At 32.5% G+C, this 8,351-nt stretch overlaps 1 non-coding gene across 1 annotated transcript; it reads right to left on the minus strand.

Annotated features, from left to right (window-relative positions):
* Positions 1 to 8,019: 8,019 nt before the first annotated feature.
* LOC131174261 (small nucleolar RNA R71) lies at positions 8,020 to 8,127 on the minus strand. Its single transcript, XR_009144509.1, has one exon. It is a non-coding gene; the product is annotated as a small nucleolar RNA R71 (small nucleolar RNA).
* Between the last annotated feature and the right edge of the window lie 224 nt (positions 8,128 to 8,351).

Below are 8,351 nucleotides of genomic sequence, written 5' to 3' on the forward strand. Positions count from 1 at the left end.
TTATAAACAAGAGGCGCATCAATTCTGTGTCTTTGCACTAAAACTTTATCCCTTGAAAGAGAAAAGCTACACATCTTTCTCAAATTCAATTTCTGAAAAATTTTTATTTTTTATAATGATGATATGCCATTGAAGTTTAGTTCAAGTTCTTTATTTTACATTATCATAATTAATTTCTATTTTTTTAATTAATTTGACTCTACTAGAGTTTAAATTTGAAAATCTCATGAATTGATTTTCTTACATTTCATTTTTCTCTTATTAAAATGAAAATTCATGTTAAAAAAAGTAGAGAAATTATGTGTATAATACAATCTGATATGAAGGAAGACTTAACTAATGGTTAATGATGCACCAACTTTCATTTACTTCTTACGCATCTTTTTTTATGGCAGAAGTACAGGCATCCTCCCTCTTTACATTAATGGAGAAGAGGTCACAAGGCCAATGGGACAAAATGTCCACATGCATTCTGGCAAGTGACAATGTTTGTATCAACCTTCCTGGAATCTACTTACCTGAAAAGTCAGTACTGCTCGTTAACTTCCTGTTTTTGCATGTTTGATAATTATTTCAAGGAATATTAACTATTACACAATTTTCCCTTTTATCAGGTATTTTTCACTTATTATGTCAAAGTTTTTTTTGTCAGACTTGTTATGTCAAGTTCTGTCTGTTGATCAGGGTGTAGTAGTATTATCCATGCTAAATTATAAAAAGATTACAAAATTAACCTCAATTTCTTATTGAAATTCTAAATTTATTGTTGCTATGTCATCTGCCCACTGTCATTCAAAGTACTCTGTTGCAAGTTCTTGGCAAGCTTTAGGATTAATTTTTGGTGCCATCATGTGATCGAATCTCGCATTATATATGGGAAATGCGAGGACTGCCTGTACCCTTATCATTATTTGCTTGATATGATCGCAGAAGAATGCTACCATACTTCCCTTTCATTGAATTGATTTTCATTTTGGTATTTCTGATCATTATTATTTTTTTCTTTATCTCCTTTTTATTGCCCTAAATTGATAATTGCAGACAGGCGACTTGTTTTATCTACATATTTGTGGATATGGTGAGTGCTCTCCTCTGGATTTGGATAGGCAAGGAGATCTTTTCAAACGAAATTTGTCTACTGGACATGGATAGAAGCAAGCTGCTGAAATTATTGGGATGCTTCCCACTGCTGTATTCGTGTGATAAGGAATATTTAGATACTACCAATTTAATTTTTTTCAATTGTCAAGGAGAAAAGAAAAAATAAGTTGATATAATGAATAGAAGGAATTAGTTTCCAAAACTACAAGTTGTGTGTAGAGGTGAGCACTATTTAGTTTGAATCGAATAAACCAAATCGAATCGTTTTAATTCGATAATTCAATTTGATTTTTAAGATAATTCGGTTAGGTTCGGTTTGGTTTTACATTCTAAAAATTTCAGTTATTTCGGTTCAGTTTAATTTTAAAGAAAAAAAATCAATTTAACCAAACCGAATTTTTTTATTAATTTTTAAATTGTTTATTTTTATAGGAAATTTATGAATTATATGTAATTATACATATATAAATTGTTTAATTTCATTAATTAATGGTTATTAGGTTCGAATCAAGGTTAAAATCATACCAAATAACTTAAAAATCAAGTCTAAATTAAAAAACCTATCAAAACTTAAAACTGATTGGTTCAAACCGAATCGAACTGAAATAGAGCGGTTCAGTTCGATTCAGTTTTTCATTCATTTCGGTTCAGTTCGGTTTCTAAAATATGATAATTTGATAAATTTGATTTTGATAGTTCGATTTGATTCGATTCAATTTGAACCGAATACTCACCCCTAATTGTATGGAAATGGAAGATATAAAGTGTGCGGTGTTGAAGTTGCAACAATTATAAATGAATTAACAAAGTGCTAGTTGAATTATGGAAAAAAAAAAAATAATAACAATAAACTAGCTTGTCTTGTTGCTTATTTCCAATTAACCCTCCATTGCTCAATACCTAATCCATTACATCCGATATTACATATTTTTAGTTTCACAAGATGAGATCTTAATACTCAACTCTTTTCATAAACCCATTTCTCTTAAAAAAATCATTCATCTACCAGAGTTTCACAGCTCATTCTATATAATATAATATATATAGGAGTAAGGAGTAAGGTTAACCACAAAAATAAGGGTGACTAATTTTCAGTTGTAATAAAAAATTGAATTAATTTAATGAATTTATTTAATTATTTAATTATTAAATTAATTCGACTCAATTTGATTGATTAGGTATTTTTAGCAACTTTGATTTTACTTATTAAATTAATTGAAAAAGTCAAATCAAATTAAACTTTTAAAAGGATATATCTTCTCTTCAACTTGCTAGTCCAAACTCAGAGCTTAACATTTGAAATCCTATTAACATGTTCATGTTTAGTCCAACCAGTAAGTCCGCGCATAGATCCAAACTAAAAAACTGAATTAAATTGAAAATTTTGATTAGATTCGATTTGATTTTATCTCACTAATCAGTTCAATTCGTTATAATAGATTATTCGATCATTCAATTTTATAAGTGATGTCTCAAAATATGTCCAAGAGGGGGTGAATTGGACTAAAACAATTTTTCGATTCTTGTTCAAAACTTTTGAAAAATTGTAGCTTAATTCAACCTAATTTTCTACTGTGAAATGTGTGTGATACTGCTCAAATAATTAGTTAATACAAAGTTGGCTTAAAAACATACAGTATATTGATCTGACATAATATATTTGCACTCAGTAAAAATTTCAGTAATCTGAATAAAATCACAGCACAGCAAACAGAGCAGTAAACAGAATATATCAGTTGACAGCAGATATAACAATAGGCAAATTATATCAGATATCGGCAGATTCAACAGTAAACAAATTATCTCACTTTGCAACAAAGTTAATAGTAAACAGTATCAATTTTCAACTAAGCAAAAATACTTCAACCAAAAAATTAAAGTGCATAAATTTAAAGAGTAAGGATTGAGAGAATTGAACACTGAATTTTTATAGTAGTTCAGCCTAACAAGCCTTCATCCACTCTCTGAAAGATCTCACTTTGAGTCTTCACTTTACTAATCTTCTCTTTTAAAGGCAAGAGACAAAAGCCCTTTACAAATATTCACACAAAGCTTTTATAAGTAGCTTCACACTTCTACCAAGTCCCAAACACTTTTCACAATCAAGCTTCAATAGGTGCTTGTATGACTTCTCATAAATGCTAAGAAGGTGTTTAAAACTCAATTTCACTCAATACAACAGAATCTATAAAGAAGAGATGAGTAAGTAAGCCAATGATGAGCAATAAAAATAATTTGAGCACTTTGAATGAAAGCTTTAATGATCTTAAAAGATAAGGAACAGTTGAGAGACTTTTATTAAGTGCAAAATGGCCAAGGGTAAGTGTATTTATAGCTTTGGATCATTTTTGACCATTTGAGAACTCATTTGAACATTATAATTTCAAATTTCAAGAAAATAGCTGTTATTTTGTTATTTTCTATGATGTTGTGCAGAGTTGAGACAATTAGCAAACTAGTTAGTAAACCAGTTAGTATACCAGAACCAATAGCAAACCAGTTAGCATACCAGGAAAACTTTTTTACATAACTTTGAAAACTTTAAAACTTTACACCAAATTATAATAAAATACTTTTAGGCCATTGATGATTCAAAAACAAGTTTTGAAAACTTAGGATAAGAATTTGAGAGATTAAAAATAAGTATCATTGGCTTCTACTCATCAAATCTTTTCACAAGCAATCCTAAAAGTTCAAACTTACTTCTATACTACATGTACCTTCAAATTTGATTTTCAATGTAGTCTTGGAAGGTAACCTTTTCTTTCTTCTTTGTCTTTGATTCATCTTGTATTATCTTAGAATGTCATCATTTCTTTAAAATACAAGTTCATCATCAACTCCATGAATCTTTTTCTTTATCCTTAAAGAAGCACAACACTTAAAATAAGGTTAGTTTGATTCTAGTTGAGTTTTGTTATCATCAAAATCTATGCTCCTTTAAGCTCATGGGGTCAACAATCTCCCCCTTTTTGATGATGACAAAACTCAATTGAATCACCATGTAAGAATTGACAAGTGTGAGTATGTGTATGAATGTATATGTGGGAATAACTCCCCCTATGTATATACCTATATCAACAAATATTAACAAATAACTCTCCCTTAATAATTCCAATGAAATATTCATAAGCATTTTTAGTCACAGGGAGTTTAGGCAAGTATGACTAAAATACTAACTAAATATGCACAAGATATTTTCACAAGCTATATCAACAACATATTAATCACAAGTTATATCAATAATGTCAATCATTCACTTCTCCCCCTTTTTGTCAGCATCAAAAGAACATGGGAGAAAAAAATGCACAAATGTATAAACAAAAAATCAGTTTAAATGCAGTGAATTAAAATAGACAAAATACTAGATAATATAGCAAACTAATTAATGTCCAGAAAACTAAAAATAACAAACAGAGTAGCAAACTAAAAGACAGACTATCAGGCAAAATAAAATCCGTAAACATCCAGTAAGGTGATCTATCCCTTCAGCCTAGAGCTTCTTCTGATTTGTCTCGGAGCAGCCATCTTCACCCTTTTTGGCTTGACAGATTTATCACTCAAAGTTTGAAGGATTTCAGTAGCCATTGCAGTTACAGGTGTTAAAGTGTAACACCCCTAATTTTTAAATTAATTATTTTATGGATATATATTAATATTTTATTTTTTTTAAATTTTAGGAAATTATTTGAAATTTTTTAGATTTTAGAAATTGGGTTTAATTTTTCGAAAATATAAAACTTTGATGATTTTTAAAAATTGATTTAAAGACCACGTGACAAAACTAAAAATATATTTGGACTCAACGAATTTTTCTGAGTTTTCTAAAATTTTTTCGAAATTTTTGGGCCTCATTTTCGGTTCCAAGGTAGAGTAAAAATTTAAAATTTTGTATCCTGAATCGGACCGATCGAATTGAACCGGAACGGTAGAATCGGACCGGCCCATTTCCTTTTCTTCTTCCCTCCATGCGTGCTCGACACACACACACACACTCTCTCTCTCTCTTTCTCTCTCTCTCTCGTTTTCTCTCTCCTCTCTCCTCCTCTCACTGCCCCACCGCCGCCCCAGCCTTCCCAGCTCACCGGTGCGCTACCCCAGCTTGTCCCCCTTGCGGGCCGTCGCCTGAGGCTTCTTGAAAACCCGCCTGAAGATGCCCCAATGTGCAGCGCACCGATTCGACTTCTCGGGCCGATTCCGGCCACTAATCGGACCTGATCTTGTGCCAAATCTCTTCAACACCTCGAGAGCTTTCCATAGACACCAAGAACACCAAAATCCATCGAGCGGTCTGCTCAATTTTGTCTGGGAAGTTTTAGCCCATTTCAACTTTTAGGCTAAATTTCTCGCAAACCGTGTACCCCACGAGAAAACTAAGAGTACTGGAGTGCTGCACACGTTGAGAGCTTCGCGGCAATACCAATTTCAAAATTTTTTGACACTGTTTTTTGGTGGGTCCCATGAAACTTTGTAGTATTTTTCCAAGTACTAAATGAGCTTAGAAAATTCCATAAAAATTATATACTAACTCCTGTATTGTGGGCTTCGTGTAGGTTGATACATACATTTTGCATAGTCATTTAGGTCTAATTTTATAACCATTTTTATTTGATTATTAGTCATTTTTAGCTAATTTCATTAGTTAATTAGTTAGTTTTTCATAGTTGTCAATTTTGCATTAATTTGTGATTTTTACTTTGTTTTGTAGGAAAAATGGTGTTTTTGAAGGACCAAAGAGAATTTTGCCATTGAGGAGTGTCTTCTACAGCCAAAGATGTCAAAAACAAGTTTTCAAGCTAAAATATGCATTGACCAAACTGTGCATAACTTGCCGCATAAGCTATGCAGATCTGCATAAGGAGAAAAATCACTGTTCCAGAACTAGCCGAAATGTGCATAAGGAAACTGCATAGCTTATGCACATTCACGCCTCCCTTATGCACTTTCACGGAATTGTGCATAGCCTATGCACCAAGTCATGCAGTTTCGCATAAGTGACCCAGAAACAGCCGAAAACTGCATAAGGGACTGCATGACTTATGCAGTCCACTTATGCAGTCCCTTATGCAGTCCCATAAAGAGTTCATTAATGAGCTGGCAGAAGATTCCCTCAGATAATTCCTCCTAGAACATACCATTTTAGGGCTCCATGTCAGAAAAATGATATAAATAGTCTCATTTTCCCATTTTAGGGAGGGAAGAAGGAGCAGAAAAGAAAAGGAGAAGAGTGGCAGAATTTGGGGAGTCATTTTCACCTTCCACACCATTTTCAACCAAGATTTGCAGATTTCTTTCTTCCCTTACATTTTTCTACATTTCTAGTGTTTAATTTCTTATTTCTTAGCTTAGATTAAAGCTTTATTTCCTTATAAACTCATAATATCTTGTAAGCATTATGGATAGTGAGTAGTTTACTTTTGATTCTGGAGTAAGGGTTGTAATATTTGAGATATTTTGTGGATTTTGATTGGGTAAACCATATTTTGTGGTCTTAATGAGTTTTATTCATTTCTTGTGTGCTTAATGACATGCTTAGTGTAGGATCCCATTAAGTAATGTTCTTAATCCATGGTTGAAGCACCGAAAGGAGAAGGCCTTGTGATAGATAATCAAGAAATTGGACTTAATTAACTTAGACCTAGAAATAGGCTAAGGATTAAGAGGATTCAGTTAATTAAAGAACTTAATGGGTCTTAATTAACTCTAAGTCCACGAAAGTAGGATTAGATTGATTAAGGCACTCTTTGTCTCACTCGAAAGGGAATTCAAAGGATTTAAGAATTAATCTCCTTAAAACCCATAAGTTTCATAAGATTGGATAACCAATTTAAAATTCCAAAATAGCTCGAATATGAAATCCCGAACTCCGGAATCGCCTTTTTACCATTGTTAATTTCTAATCGAATTTAATTACTTGCCATTTTGAATATTGCCATATTTGAACTTGCTTATTTCAATTTGATGCAATTTTAGTTTAATTAATACATTGATGAATAGAATATTAATTTTGCACCTATAGATTTCACATTCCCAATACCCATCAATTTATTACTTAAATTTCAAAATAGTCCAAATTAGTTAGAACTTTTACATAAAAAATTCAATCATTAACACAACTCCTCGTGGGAACGATATCTTTTCTATATTACTTGTACGACCCGTGCACTTGCGGTAGGGACACATCAAGTTTTTGGCGCCGTTGTCGGGGAATTATTTGTTTAATATTGAATTCTTGATTATTTTAGTTGTTTTTAGTTTTATCTTTGTTATCTTTTCATTTTGTGTTTGTTTGTTCTTTTTCAGGTACTTTTAATCTTTTATGAGAAGAGCTAGAAGCATAAGTGATACATCCTTATTGTTCAATCCTGAAATTGAGAAATTTTGTAAAGCCAACAAGAAAGAAACCAGAAAAAGGAAAGAAGCTTTGAGAGAAACCGAAATTGAAGCAGACATGGCTGATGAAAGAATTAGAATTGGTGTTGGTAATGCTGGAAATGGTCAAAACAATGAAAATGAAGCCCAAGGAGAAGAAGTTGTTAATGCAAACGTGCCTAGGGGAAGTATGATGGATCATGCTTTTCCACGTTTTGATGACTTGAGAGAGAGCATAGCAAGACCAAGAATTGATGCAAATAGCTACAAGATGGATTTTGGAGTCCTTCAAATGATTCAGAATTCTCAATTTGGAGGGCATCCTTCTGAAAATCCACATACTCATCTGAAGAAGTTTGCTATGATTTGTGACATGCAAAAACAACCTGGAGTGTCAGATGATGCAGCAAGATTGAAGCTATTCCCGTTCTCTTTGAAAGATAGAGCATTGGATTGGCTTGACTCTTTACCTCACAACTCCATTACAAATTGGGAGCAACTCACTGATGCATTTCTTGCACAATATTTTCCACCTGGAAAAACTCAAGAGTTGAGGAATCAAATGACAGCTTTCAGACCAAGAGAAGATGAAACTTTATATGAGTCATGGATGAGATGGAAGGAATTAGAGAGATTATGCCCACATCATGCCATTCCAAAATGGATGATAAATCAGAATTTTTACACAAATGTCACTCCTGCAATCAGAGGGATTATTGATGCTCAAACAGGAGGAGAATTTATTATGAAGCATGAAGATGAAGCTTATGAGCTATTGGAGAAAATTGCAAAGAATACTCATCTTTGGAGTAGTCCAAGAGGACCAGCTCCAACTCAAAAAAGGCAAGCTGCTGGAATGTATGATCTTGATCCATTCA

Source organism: Hevea brasiliensis, chromosome 15 (assembly GCF_030052815.1).
Source record: "Hevea brasiliensis isolate MT/VB/25A 57/8 chromosome 15, ASM3005281v1, whole genome shotgun sequence".
In the NCBI taxonomy this organism is placed as follows: Eukaryota; Viridiplantae; Streptophyta; class Magnoliopsida; order Malpighiales; family Euphorbiaceae; genus Hevea; species Hevea brasiliensis.